The sequence below is a fragment of the Ovis canadensis genome, chromosome X (genome assembly GCF_042477335.2).
Source record: "Ovis canadensis isolate MfBH-ARS-UI-01 breed Bighorn chromosome X, ARS-UI_OviCan_v2, whole genome shotgun sequence".
Classification (NCBI taxonomy): domain Eukaryota; kingdom Metazoa; phylum Chordata; class Mammalia; order Artiodactyla; family Bovidae; genus Ovis; species Ovis canadensis.
Genome location: NC_091727.1, coordinates 69794831 through 69810294, shown reverse-complemented (window position 1 = coordinate 69810294; position 15464 = coordinate 69794831). Strand labels below are relative to the sequence as shown.

Here is a 15464-nt window from a genome sequence, read left to right as displayed (position 1 = left end):
TATAGTCTTTCACTGTTTCCATTTTTTCCCCATCTATTTGCCATGAAGTCATGAGACCAGAAACCATGATCTTAGTTTTTTGATGTTGAGTTTTAAGCCAACTTATCCACTCTCCACAGAAGAAGTGTACAAAAAAGATCTTTACAACCTGGATAATCACGATGGTGTGATCACTCATCTAGAGCCAGACGTCCTGGAATATGAAGTCAAGTGGGCCTTAGAAAGCATCACTACGAACAAAGCTAGTGGAGGTGATGGAATTCCAGTGGAGCTATTTCAAATCCTGATGGTGATGCTGTGAAAGTGCTGCACTCAATATGCCAGCAAATGTGGAAAACTCAGCAGTGGCCACAGGAATGGAAAAGGTCAGTTTTCATTCCAATCCCAAAGAAAGGCAATGCCATAGAATGCTCAAACTACCACACAATTGCACTCATCTCACACGCTAGTAAAGTAATGCTTAAAATTCTCCAAGCCAGGCTTCAGCAATACATGAACCGTGAACTTCCTGATGTACAAACTGGTTTTAGAAAAGGCAGAGGAACCAGAGATCAAATTGCCAACATCCGCTGGATCATGGAAAAAGCAAGAGAGTTCCAGAAAAACATCTATTTTTGCTTTATTGACTATGCCAAAGCCTTTGACTGTGTGGATCACAATAAACTGTGGAAAATTCTGAAAGAGATGGGAATACCAGCCCACCTGACCTGCCTCTTGAGAAATCTGTATGCAGGCCAGGAAGCAACAGTTAGAACTGGACATGGAACAACAGATTGGTCCCAAATAGGAAAAGGAGTACGTCAAGGCTGTATATTGTCACCCTGCTTATTTAACTTCTATGCAGAGTACATCATGAGAAACGCTGGACTGGAAGAAACACAAGCTGGAATCAAGATTGCCAGGAGAAATATCAATAACCTCAGATATGCAGATGACACCACCCTTATGGCAGAAAGTGACAAGGAACTAAAAACCCTCTTGATGAAAGTGAAAGAGGAGAGTGAAATAGTTGGCTTAAAGCTCAACATTCAGAAAACAAAGATCATGGCATCCGGTCCCATCACTTCATGGGAAATAGATGGGGAAACAGTGGAAATAGTGTCAGACTTTATTTTTGGGGGGCTCCAAAATCACTGCAGATGGTGACCGCAGCCATGAAATTAAAAGGCGCTTACTCCTTGGAAGAAAAGTTATGACCAACCTAGATAGTATGTTCAAAAGCAGAGACATTACTTTGCCAACTAAGGTCCGTCTAGTCAAGGCTATGGTTTTTCCAGTAGTCATGTATGGATGTGAGAGTTGGACTGTGAAGAAGGCTGAGCGCCGAAGAATTGATGCTTTTGAACTGTGGTGTTGGAGAAGACTCTTGAGAGTCCCTTGGACTGCAAGGAGGTCCAACCAGTTCATTCTGAAAGAGATCAACCCTGGGATTTCCTTGGAAGTAATGATGCTAAAGCTGAAACTCCAGTACTTTGGCCACCTCATGCAAAGAGTTAACTCATTGGAAAAGACTCTGATGCTGGGAGGGATTGGGGGCAGGAGGAGAAGGGGACGACAGAGGATGAGATGGCTGGATGGCATCACTGACTCGATGGACGTGAGTCTGAGTGAACTCCAGGAGTTGGTGATGGACAGGGAGGCCTGGTGTGCTGCGATTCATGGGGTCACAAATTGTCGGACACAAATGAATGACTGAAATGACTGAACTGATCCACTCTCCTCTTTCACTTTCATCACAAGATTCTTTAGTTCTTCTCTTTCTGCCATAAGGGTAGTGTCATCTGCATATCTGAGGTTATTGATATTTCTCCTGGCAATCTTGATTCCAGCTTGTGCTTCTTCTAGCCCAGCGTTTCTCATGATGTACTCTGCATATAAGTTAAATAACCAAGGTGACAATATACAGCCTTGACAGACCCCTTTTCGCAATTTGGAACCAGTCTGTTGTTCATGTCCAGTTCTAATTGTTGCTTTTTGACCTGCATACAGATTTCTCAGGAGGCAGTTAAGGTGGTCTTGTATTCCCACCTCTTTAAGAATTTTCCACAGGTTGTTGTGATCCACACAGTCCAAGGCTTAGGTGTACTCAAGGAAGCAGAAGTAGATGTTTTTCTGGAACTCTCTTGCTTTTTTAATGATCCAATGGGTGTTGGCAATTTGATCCCTGGTTCCTCTGTCTTTTCTAAAACCACCTTGAACATCTGGATGTTCTTAGTTCATGTACCATTAAAGCCTAGCTTGGAGAGTTTTGAGCATTACTTTGCTAGCATGTGAAATGAGTGCAATTGTGTGGTAGTTTGAGCAATCTTTGGTACTGCTTCTCTTTGAGATTGGAATGAAAACTGACCTTTTCCAGTCCTGTGGCCACTGCCAAGTTTTCCAAATTTGCTGGCATATTGAGTGCAGCACTTTCAAAACATCATCCTTTAAGATTTGAAATAGCTCAGCTGGAATTCCACCACCTCCACTAGCTTTGTTCATAGTGATGCTTCCTAAGGCCCACTTGACTTTGCACTCCAGGATTTCTGGTTCTAGGTGAGTGACCACACCATTTTGGTCATCTGGGTCATTAAGATTTTTTTTTGTGTGTGTGTAGTTCTTCTGTGTATTCTTGCCACCTCTTAATATCTTCTGCTTCTGTTAAGTCCTTACTGTTTCTGTCCTTTATTGAGCTCATATTGGCATGAAATATTCCCTTGGTATCTCAAATTTTCTTGAAGAGATCTCTAGTCTTCCCATTCAGTTGTTTTCTCTATTTCATTTCGTTGATCACTTAAGAAGGCTTTCTTATCTCTCCTTGATATTCTTTGGAACTCTGCATTCAGATGGATATATCTTTCCTTTTCTCCTTTGCCTTTTGCTTCTCTTTTTTCTCAGCTATTAGTGAGGCCTCCTTAGACAATCATTTTGCCTTTTTGCATTTCTACTTCTTAGGGATGGTTTTGATCACCACCTCCCGTACAATGTTATGGTCCTCTGTCCATAGTTCTTCAGGCACTCTATCTATCAGATCTAATCCCCAACTGCTATTTGTCTCTTCCACTGTATAATCATAAGAGATTTGATTTAGGTCATGCCAAATGGTCTAGTGGTTTTCCCTATTTTCTTTCAGTCTGAATTTTGCAATATGGAGTTCATGATCTGAGCAACAGTAAGCTCCTGGTCTTGTTTTTGTTGACTGTATAGAGCTTCTTCATCTTTGGCTGCAAAGAATATAATCAATCTGATTTCTGTATTGACCATCTGGTGATGTCCATGTGTAGAGTCACCCCTTGTGTTGTTTGAAGAGGGTATTTGCTATGACCTGTGTGTTCTCTTGGCAAAGTTCTGTTAGCCTTCCCATGCTTCATTTTATACTCCATGGCCAAACTTGCCTGTTACTCCAGGTATCTCTTGACTTTCTACTTTTGCATTTCAGTCCGCTATGATGAAAAGGATATTTTCTTTGGTGTTAGTTTTATAAGGTCTTGTAGGTCTTCATAGAACCATTCAGCTTCAACTTCTTTGGCATTAGTGTTTGGAGCACAGACCTAAATTATCATGATATTGAATGGTTTGTCTTGGAAATGAACAGAGATCATTGTCATTTTCGAGATTGTACCCAAGTACTGCATTTCAGACTCTTTTGTTGACTATGATGGCTACTACATTTCTTCTAAGGGATTCTTGCCCACAGTACTAGATATAATGGTCATCTGAATTAAATTTGCCATTCTGGTTCATTTTAGTTCACTGATTCCTAAAATGTCGATGTTCACTGTTGCCATTTCCTGTTTGACCACTTCCAATTTACCTTGATTCATGGACCTAACATTCCAGGTTCCTATGCAGTATTGTTCTTTACAGCACCAGACTTTACTTCCATCACCAGTAACAACCACAACTGAGCATTATTCTCACTTTGGCTCAACCTCTTAATTCTTTCTGGAGCTATTTCTCCACTCTTCTCTAGTAGTATATTGGGCACCTACTGACCTGGGGAGTTCATCTTTCAGTGTCTATCTTTTTGCCTTTTCATACTGTTCATGGGGTTCTCAAGGCAAGAATATTGAAGTGGTTTACCATTCCCTTCTCCGGTGGACCATGTTTTTTCAGAACTCTCCACCATGACCTGTCTGTCTTGGGTGGCCCTACACAGCATGGCTCATAGTTTCATTGAGTTAGACAAGGCTCTGGTCCAAGTGATCAGCTTGGTTAGTTTTCTGTAATTGTGGTTGCCATTCTGTCTGCCCTTTAATAGATAAATATAACAGGCTTGTGGAAGCTTCCTGATGTTGAGTGAGAGTAACTTATGAGTGAGAGTGACTTATGAGTTATGAGTGAGAGTAAACTTACCCTAACAAAGGAGAGAAGATTCAGCAGAAAGGAACATGGAGAAATAAAGTAGAGAAACAAAAACAGAGACATGGGTAGCACGCAGAGAGAACAAGCCTCAGAATATGCACAGGAAATAGCCAAAAGGGATTCTACTTGGATGCTCAGGAAATAGTAATGTAACTGGGAAAAATTAATCTAAAAAAGTCAAATGTTTCTGAAATAGGAGGAAGCTGAAGAACACCAGGGTTGAGAGTTATCTGGCCTTGCTAACCAATTAGCCAGGGGTTGACCTTGATCTGTGGTGAATTGCAGAGGTCATTCTGGTGATGCCTGGACTGTTCCTAGGTCCACCTGGGGCACATAGAAATCTAGCTCTTTATCCTGGGTTCTAGTCACTAGGAAAAATACCTTGACTTTTGGCAGACTGGTAGTGGGAGACCTAGAGAAGATCTTGAAATATGATCCTGGAGAACCAACCAGGATGATTGGAGAAGATAGGTGAAAGAAACTAAGTCTGGACTGGGGCAACCACGAGGACAGAAATGATAGCAATCTGCATGTATTTGGACTGTATAAACACAACTAAATGGAATGGACAGCAGTGGGGGGTAAGAGGATCATGAGAAAGAAGGTACTGAATCTCAGAGGTGAAAGGGCCAAAAAGGGATTTCAGGACACTAAAGACCATCTCTACCTGCATTCCAAATGTGTTTGGGCTGATTCAGGTGCCAAAAACAACTCTTGTTTTGTCAATGGAGAAGGTAAATCCCAGGTCATGATCATATATCTATCAGCCCCTACCACCCAAACTTTCTTTACCCAGAGTTATCTCTAGAATATAGCAAACTCTCAGGGCAATATAGTTATCTAGGGAAAGAGAAGTCCCTTCCAGGTAAGGTGAGCAGAGAAGGCTTCACAAAAGTTGATATCTTGACTTCATTTTTGAACAGATTTTTACTAAAGGTCAAAACGTACAGAAGATTGTGCCAGGAAATGTTGAGAATACAGAGGAAATGCTGAACATTGTCCCTGTCTTCCAATAGCATATAAAATCCTTTAGAAAGACATGTCAACAGAGCCATTCAATGTTAGTTGCATCACTGTTTATCACTGATAAAGGCAGTCAGTACATGCAAAGAAGTCCTATGATGCCTGGAAAGTGTGACAGTTGAATTCAGAGAGGGCACTGAGACCTAATGTCAAGTGAGACTTCTTGGAGGAACAAGGCCTTGAATGATAGGTGAGATTTAATGAGGTTGAAAGAAAAAAAGAAAGGTTAGTCCAGAGGAGCAAAACAACTGAGACATAGTTTGGGTGTAAAACAAGATCTCATTAAGGAATGAGGGTGGGAGTACTTTTCCTGATGACCCTCAAATCATTCTCCAGAGGTGACCATAGAATAGGTTACTTACCATTTCTTCTTAATTAATTTATTTTTTATTTGAAGGATAATTGCTTCATAGAATTTTGTTGTTTTCTGTCAAACCTCAACATGAATCAGCCATAGGTGTACGTAAGGTCTGCCTACACATAAGGTCAGCTTTCGAACGCTCCTTACTAAGTTGGATAAAGCCTTCCTTAATTTGTCCTGTGTTTCTTTTGACTTCCTTTCCACAATGGCCCAACTAGATGCCTCCTCAAGATGGCTTTCTGATAGGTGGATTATGTTCTATCATCCATTGTCTGGGGTTACTAAATGAATACATATCTATCTAGCTGTGTTATGTCAGGACACCTAGAAAGGCCTGAGTGATTCAGTTTCAATACACATGATGTGGAGATGCATTCCGGCCTTCTGCATGGGGAATGTTAACAGACCTAAACCCCCAAAAGAGTTGTGACTGAATCTGAGAGCCAGTTTAAGGCTTCCCATAGAAAGGGGGAAGAAAACCCCATGTCCCTTCTAAATCTGTCTACTATTTGTAGCCACCAGATTACAGGAACTGCTTTTGACTTTTTTCACTATCAGCACAATGAAAGGATGTTAAACTGCTTAGGGGAAGGTGGCGTTTTGCTTTGACTCCTGAAATGTCTTACTCTCAATGGAAAATCCTTCAATTATGCATTGAGTATAGTCAACACTATAGGACAAAAGCTACTATAATAGAAAATGGGAACAAAGAAATGGTCCCTCCTACCACAGTCTGCAACCTCTCTCTGCAATGATCTGCTTGACTCCCTGCCCAGGTATTCCTCTGTGCCACATAACTACAGGCACTTTACTCATTCATTCATTTATTTAATTTTCCATTCAACAATTTTTACCAAGCATGAGCTATGTACTAGGCACTGGGGTAACAGGTACTGGGGGTCTAATCAAATGAAGAAAAAAAAAATCCTAGTCCCTGTTCCCCTGAAGCTTACAGTCTGTTGGAGGAGACAGAGATTTAAAACTTATACAAATAAACATATACTTATAATGTGTGATCAGTGCTGTAAGGAAACGACCAAAGTATGGTTGATTCTCATTATTTACAGTAGCTATACTCTATAAAGTTGCTGCTAACACGAAATTAGTGAATCCTGAATCACTGCTCCCAGCGAAATGCAGACTTAAGTTCTGTGATCAGTTGATCAGTATATAGCTTTGTTTTATGTGTGCCTCTGTTTAAAGATAATTTATTTAATATAAATTGTTGGCTCATTAATATTGAACTCACGACCAGCATCATTGTAACTCAAGCCTGAATAAAGCTTATCAAACACATAATTTTTCTGTAAGATATCACAGTCTTGTGCTTAGGAACACTAGACAGAGCTTCAGCACTATGCATGAAGGCCATTTTAAATAGCAAAATCCTCAGGAAAAAAAAAAAAGGACGTAAGGGGGAGAAAATATGGCAGTAAATATTGGGTTGGCTGAAAAATTCATTTGGGTCTTTGCATAAGATGATTGCAAAATGGACTCTTGTTTACATTATGAGAGCTGAAACAAGAAGACAGAGTATTGTCCTGTTCAACCTCAACTGGGAACGCATACCTTGGACAACTCAAACTTTTCACTGCTCTGTGCCTGTTCATGAATGATTTCCAAAGTACCATGAATATTTAAAAAATTTTAAATTCCATGCACCTCACCCACCTATGGCTGATTCAGGTTGAGGTTTGACAGGAAAGAGCAAAATTCTGTAAAGCAATTATCCTTCAATAAAAAATTTTAGATTCAATTTACTTATATTTAAAAAAATTCACCCATTTCTCCTACCCTCACCACACCTCTTGCAATCACCATCTGTTTTCTGTATCTAAGATTTTTTTACGATTCCACATGTAGAAGAGATCATACGTTATGTGTCTTCCCTTGTTTGACTTATGTCAGTTAGCATAATGCTCTCAAGGTCCATCCATATTGTAGAAAATGGCGAGATTTCATTCTTTCTTATGGCTGAATAATATTCTGTTCTATATATAGACACACACTTTCTTTATCCATTCATCCATTGGTAGACACTTAGGTTGTTTTCATATCTTGGCTATTGTAAATACTGCTGTTATGAACATGGGGGTGCAAATATCTTTTATTATTATTTTTAAAAAATCAATTGCTTTTATTATGTGACTCTGAAATATCAACTCTACTGCCTCAAATAAAGAACGAATAATTACTTTTATAACACTAAAATCATTTGTAAACACAATATCTGTCTTGCACTTATGACTAATCCATTATAAACAAATGCCAATCTTAAAAACACAACTCCAGAATAAGTGCAGTTACACGGAGTGCAGATAAGAAAGTAAGGAGCTCATTGGCTATGCTACACCAAACGGATAAAAAGTAAAATTGATTTTATATTGGAGGTCTATATAAATAAATTAAAAAATCCTTTTTTCCCCTGAATGTATGCATGCTTAGATTACTTGTACAAATAACTGAATATTCCATTTCATTCACTTCAATGGGATGAACTCTAGAAAAAGAATGAAAAGTGATTTGATAATCAGCTCCCAAATTTTATGCTTTTTTTTTCTGTTTCCATCAATTTCCTGACATAGTTGGCATAAGCAGGAAAATCTCAGTAAATCGAGCAATTGAAGACTCAAGTAAAGCCTCAAAGTTCTTGCAGAACTCTGGCAAATCACGTATATCCTATGTTGCTTTTGGTTTCCCACCTCTTCTTTGCTTCAAATCTCCAGGAAAGTTCCTTTTTTCATGAAAGCTGTGAATTTTCAGCATCCTTCTTGGCTTTTACAAAGTTGTGGCAGGCGATTGCTTTGGCAATTTTTACACCAAGCTCTAGAGTAGCTAGCTGATTGTTGAGTTTCTCGGCCTTCTCAGTGTTCCATGCTTCCACAGCCTGGTCTATGCTCTTTTCAAGGCCCAAATTTTCATTTTATTCTTTGCTTCAGATTGTTTTTATTTATTTTAATATAAATTTATTTATTTTAATTGGAGGTTAATTACTTTACAATATTGTATTGGTTTTGCCATATATCAACATGAATGTGCCACAGGTATACACGTGTTCCCCATCCTGAATCCCCCACCCTCTTCCCTCCCTGTACCATCCCTCTGGGTCGTCTCAGTGCACCAGCCCCAAGCATCCAGTATCATGCATCGAACTTGGACTGGCAACTCATTTCATATATGATATTATACATGTTTCAATGCCATTCTCTGAAATCATCCCACCCTCGCCCTCTCCCACAGAGTCCAAAAGACTGTTCTATACATCTGAGTTTTTTTGCTGTCTCGCATACAGGGTTATCGTTACCATCTTTCTAAATTCCATATATATGCATTAGTATACTGTATTGGTGTTTTTCTTTCTGGCTTACTTCACTCTGTATAATAGGCTCCAGTTTCATCCACCTCATTAGAACTGATTCAAATATATTATTTTTAATGGCTGACCTGCCTCTTGAAAAATCTGTATGCAGGTAAGGAAGCAACAGTTAGAACTGGACATGGAACAACAGACTGGTCCCAAATATGAAAAGGAGTACATCAAGGCTGTATATTGTCACCCTGCTTATTTAACTTATATGCAGAGTACATCATGAGAAACGCTGGACTGGAAGAAACACAAGCTGGAATCAAGATGGCCAGGAGAAATATCAATCACCTCAGATATGCAGATGACACCACCCTTATGGCAGAAAGTGAAAAGGAACTAAAATGCCTCTTGATGAAAGTGAAAGAGGAGAGTGAAATAGTTGGCTTAAAGCTCAACAGTCAGAAAACGAAGATCATGGCATCTGGTCCCATCACTTCATGGGAAATAGATGGGGAAACAGTAGAAACAGTGTCAGACTTTATTTTTGGGGGGCTCCAAAATCACTGCAGATGGTGACTGCAGCCATGAAATTAAAAGACACTTTGAATCAGTTCTAATGAGGTGGATGAAACTGGAACCTATTATTCAGAATGAAGTAAGCCAGAAAGAAAAACACCAGTACAGTATACTAACACATATATATGGGATTTAGAAAGATGGTAATGATAACCCTGTATGTGAGACAGCAGAAGAGACACAGATGTATAGAATGGACTTTTGGACTCTGTGGGAGAGGGCGAGGGTGGGATGATTTGGGAGAATGGCATTGAAACATGTATACTATCATGCAAGAAATGAATCGCCAGTCTATGTTCGATACAGGATACAGGATGCTTGGGGCTGGTGCACGGGGATGATCCAGAGAGATGATATGGGGTGGGAGGTGGGAGGGACGTTCAAGATTGGGAACTCATGTACACCCGTGGCTGATTCATGTCAATGTATGACAAAACCAATACAGTATTGTAAAGCAAAATAAAGTAAAAATAAAAAATAAAAAAATAAAAAATGCTTACTCCTTGGAAGAAAAGTTATGACCAAACTAGATAGCATATTCAAAAGCAGAGACATTACTTTGCCGACTAAGGTCCATCTAGTCAAGGCTATGGTTTTTCCAGTAGTCATGTATGGATGTGAGAGTTGGACTGTGAAGAAGTCTGAGTGCTGAAGAATTGATGCTTTTGAACTGTGGTGTTGGAGAAGACTCTTGAGGATCCCTTGGACTGCAAGGAGATCCAACCCGTCCATTCTGAAGGAGATCAGCCCTGGGATTTCTTTGGAAAGAATGATGCTAAAGGTGAAACTCCAGTACTTTGGCCACCTCATGGGGAGAGTTGACTCATTGGTAAAGACTTTGAAGCTGGGAAGGATTGGGGGCAGGAGGAGAAGGGGACGACAGAGGATGAGATGGCTGGATGGCATCACTGACGCAGTGAACGTGAATCTGAGTGAACTCTGGGAATTGGTGATGGACAGGGAGGCCTGGCATGCTGTGACTCATGGGGTCACAAAGAATCGGACACAGCTGAGAGACTGAACTGAACTGAACTGAACTGAACTGAATACTCCATTGTGTATATGTACCACAGCTTTCTTATCCATTCATCTGCTGATGGACATCTAGGTTGCTTCCATGTCCTGGCTATTATAAACAGTGCTGCAATGAACATTTGGGTACATGTGTCTCTTTCAATTCTGGTTTCCTCAGTGTGTATGCCCAGCAGTGGGATTGCTGGGTCATAAGGCAGTTCTATTTCCAGTTTTTAAAGGAATCTCCACACTATTCTCCGTAGTGGCTGTACTAGTTTGCATTCCCACCAACAGTGTAAGAGGGTTCCCTTTTCTCCACACCCTCTCCAACATTTATTGCTTGTAGACTTTTGGGTAGCAGCCATTCTGACTGGTGTGAAATGGTACCTCATTGTGGTTTTGATTTGCATTTCTCCGATAATGAGTGATGTTGAGCATCTTTTCATGTGTTTGTTAGCCATTTGTATGTCTTCTTTGCAGAAATGTCTGTTTAGTTCTTTGGCCCATTTTTTGATTGGGTCATTTATTTTTCTGGAATTGAGCTGCAGGAGTTGCTTGTGTATTTTTGAGATTAGTTGTTTGTCAGTTGCTTCCTTTGCTATTATTTTCTCCCATTCTGAATGCTGTCTTTTCACCTTGCTTAGAGTTTCCTTTTTTGTGCAGAAGCTTTTAAGTTTAATTAGGTCTCATTTGTTTATTTTTGCTTTTATTTCCAACATTCTGGGAGGTGGGTCATAGAGGATCCTGCTGTGAAGTATGTCAGAGAGTGTTTTGACTATGTTCTCCTCTAGGACTTTTATAGTTTCTAGTCTTACATTGAGATCTTTAATCCATCTTAAGTTTATTATCATGTATGATGTTAGAAGGTGTTCTAGCTTCATTCTTTTACAAGTGATTGACCAGTTTTCCCAGCACCACTTGTTAAAGAGATTGTCTTTAATCCATTGTATATTCTTGCCTCCTTTGTCAAAGATAAGGTGTACATAGGTGGGTGGGTTTATCTCTAGGCTTTCTATTTTGTTCCATTGATCTATATTTCTGTCTTTGTGCCAGTACCATACTGTCTTGATGACTATAGCTTTGTAGCAGAGCCTGAAGTCAGGCAGGTTGATCCCTCCAGTTCCATTCTTCTCTCTTAAGATTGCTTTGGCTATTCGAGGTTTTGTGTATTTTCATACAAATTGTAAAATTATTTGTTCTAGCTCTGTGAAAAATACTGCTGGTAGCTTGATAGGGATTGCATTGAATCTATAAATTGCTTTGGGTAGTATACTCATTTTCACTATACGGATTCTTCTGATCCATGAACATGGTATATTTCTCCATCTATTAGTGTCCTCTTTGATTTCTTTCACCAGCGTTTTATAATTTTCTATATATAGGTCTTTAGTTTCTTTAGGTAGATATATTCCTAAGTATTTTATTCTTTTTTTTGCAATGGTGAATGGAATTGTTTCCTTAATTTCTCTTTCTATTTTCTCATTATTAGTGTATAGGAATGCAAGGGATTTCTGTGTGTTGATTTTATATCCTGTAACTTTACTATATTCATTGATTAGCTCTGGTAATTGTCTGGTGGAGTCTTTAGGGTTTTCTATGTAGAGGATCATGTCATCTGCAAACAGTGAGAGTTTTACTTCTTCTTTTCCAATTTGGATTCCTTTTATTTCTTTTTCTGCTCTAATTGCTGTGCAAATGCCCAAATTTTCAACTTTATTTCCTCTTAACAGTGGAAGTCAAACCTCTCATTGACTCCAAAATAGTAAGTTCCTTCCACTGGATTTCACTTGAAAACTGTTCATTACGAGAGTCTTCTTCATTCTTTAATTTGCTTTTTCTGGAGTATTTTCTTTTTTTCTTTACTGTTCTTGAAGTTGAGATTTTTCTGTTCAGAATGCATTTTATGCAATTCTCGAAATTTATTCCACTGTTTAAGGGAATTCCAGAGGGATACTCTTCATGTGTATTTACATTTGCCTCTGCTTCAGTGTTTGGTACATCTGTAGGAATCTCTGAGATCTCTGTCTTTGTAAAGATCTCATCCTCTTTACTCTCTTATAAGTTAATTTCAGAGTTGTCTTATATGATCTCATCAGAATTCAACTCAACATCAATTTTACTTAGGTCAGGAGGTAGCATCCCACTCTATATCTTAAGACCTTGCAGATATCTTTTAAATTAGTGTTTTCAAAGAACTATTTAAACTGAAATTGCTGGATCATATGGTAGCTCTCTTTTTAATTTTTTGAGGAAACTCCTTACTGTTTTTTTTGTAGTGGTTGCACCAATTTACACTCCCACCAGCAAGTGCGCAAGGGTTTCCTTTTATATAGATCCTTGCTAACATTGCCATTTCTTCTTTTTGATGATAGTCGTTCCAAAAGGTGTGAGGTGATATCTCATTGTGACTTTGATTCACATTTCCTTGATCATTAATGATGTAGAACATTTTTTCATGAAATTTTTGACCATCTGTTTGCTTTTTTTTGTAAAAATGCCTCCTTAGAACTTCTATTTCTTAGTCAGTTTTTAAAAAATATTGAGTTGTATGAGTTTTAAAATTTGTTTTGGATATTAGCCCCCTTATCAGATATATGATTACAATTATTTTCTACCATTCAGTAGGTTGCCTTTTCATTTTGTTGATGGTCTCCCTTGCTATTCAAAAGCTTTTTAGTCTGTAAGCCACGTGGTACAGCCAAAAAAAATGTCACTCAGAATGCTAACTATCATCTTGCTGAAGTGTGTTGTAATATTTTCACTGGTGGAGGAGCTTGCCTCCATGTTGATGGTTAATGATTGATCAGGGTGGTGGTTGCGGCTGATGGCTGATGGTTGGGGTGCCTGTGGCAATTTCTTAAAATAAGACAACAATAAACTTCACTGCATCAACTGACTCTTCCTCTCATGAAAGATTTCTCTGTGTCATGTAATGCTGTTTGATAGCATTTTACCCACGGTAGAACTTCTTTTAAAATTAGAGTCAATTCTCTCAAACCTTGCCTTGGATTTGTCAACTAAGTTTACGTAATTTTCTAAATCATCTGTTGTCATTTCCACAATCTTCACCAGGAACAGATTTCAAGAAATCACTTTCTGGTCATCCATGAGAAGCAATTCCTCATCTATTAAAATTTAATCATGAGATTGCAGCAATTCAGTCACAACCTCAGGCTCCACTTCTTTTTAATTTTTTTTTTAATTGAGGGAAAATTGCTTTACAGTATTGTACTTGTTTCTGCCATACAACAATGCAAATCAGCAAGAAACATACTTACATCACCTCCATCTTGCAAGCTCCATTTCTAATTCTAGTTCTTTTGCTATTTCTACTGCAGTTGATATGACTTCCTCCACTGAAGACTTGAACCCTCAAGGTCAGCCATGAAGGTTGGAATCAACTTCTTCCCAACTCCTGTTAATGTTGATATTTTTATGCCTTCCCATGACTCATGAATGTTCTTAATGGTACCTAGGATAGTAAATCCTTTCCAGGAAGTTTTCAATTGACTGCCCAGATCCATCAGAAGAATCACTATCTATGGCATCTATAGCCTTACAAAATGTACTTCTCAAATCATAAGACTGGAAAGTTGAAATGACTCCTTGATCCGTGGGTTGCAGAATGGATGTTGTGTTAGCAATTTAAAAACAACATTTATTGTTTGTAGACTTTTTGATGATGAACATTCTGACTGGTATGAGGTGATATCTCACTGTAGTTTTGATTCGCATTTCTCTAATGAGTAACATGAGCATCTTTTTATGTGTTTGTTAGCCATCTGTATGTCTTTTTTGGAGAAATGTCTGTTTAGGTCTTTCCCCCACTTTTTGATTGGGTTGTTTGTTTTTCTGATATTGACTTGTATGAGCTGCTTGTATATTTTGGAAATTAATGCTATGTCAGTTGTTATTTCATTTGCTATTACCTTTTCCCATCCTGAGAACTGCCTTTTCACCTTGTTTATAGTTTCCTTTGCTCTGCAAAAGATTTTAAGTTTAATTAGATCCCACTTGCTTATTTTTGTTTTTATTTACATTACTCTAAGAAAGAGAGGGGTCATAGAGGATCTTGTTGTGGTCTATGTTAGTTATAGAGCATTCTGCCTGTGTTCTCCTCTAAGAGTTTTATAGATTCTGGTCTTACATTTAGGTCTTTAATCCATTTTGAGTTTATCTTTGTGTATGGTGATAGGAAGTGTTCTAATTTCATTCATTTACATGTAGCTTCCCAGTTTTCCAAGCACCACTTATTGAAGAGGCTGTCTTTGCCCCATTGTATATTTTTGGCTGCTTTGTCAAAAATAAGGTAGCAATAGGTGTGTTGGTTTATCTCTGAGCTTTCTATCTTGTTCCACTGGTCTATATTTCTGTTTTTATTTATTTATTTTTTTTAATTTAAAAAAAATTTTTTTTAATTTTAAAATCTTTAATTCTTACATGCGTTCCCAAACATGAACCCCCCTCCCACCTCTCTCCCCATAACATCTCTCTGGGTCATCCCCATGCACTAGCCCCAAGCATGCTGTATCCTGCGTCAGACATAGACTGTCGATTTGATTCTTACATGATAGTATACATGTTAGAATGCCATTCTCCAAAATCATCCCACCCTCTCCCTCTCCCTCTGATCCAAAAGTCCGTTATACACATCTGTGTCTTTTTTGCTGTCTTGCATACAGGGTCGTCATTGCCATCTTTCTAAATTCCATATATATGTGTTAGTATACTGTATTGGTGTTTTTCTTTCTGGCTTACTTCACTCTGTATAATCGGCTCCAGTTTCATCCATCTCATCAGAACTGATTCAAAAGAATTCTTTTTAATGGCTGAGTAATA

General features: G+C 38.7%; 1 pseudogene; it reads right to left on the bottom strand.

Annotated features, from left to right (window-relative positions):
• Positions 1–8396: 8396 nt before the first annotated feature.
• Positions 8397–13914, bottom strand: LOC138930743 (protein FAM204A pseudogene; annotated as a pseudogene).
• Positions 13915–15464: the final 1550 nt, after the last annotated feature.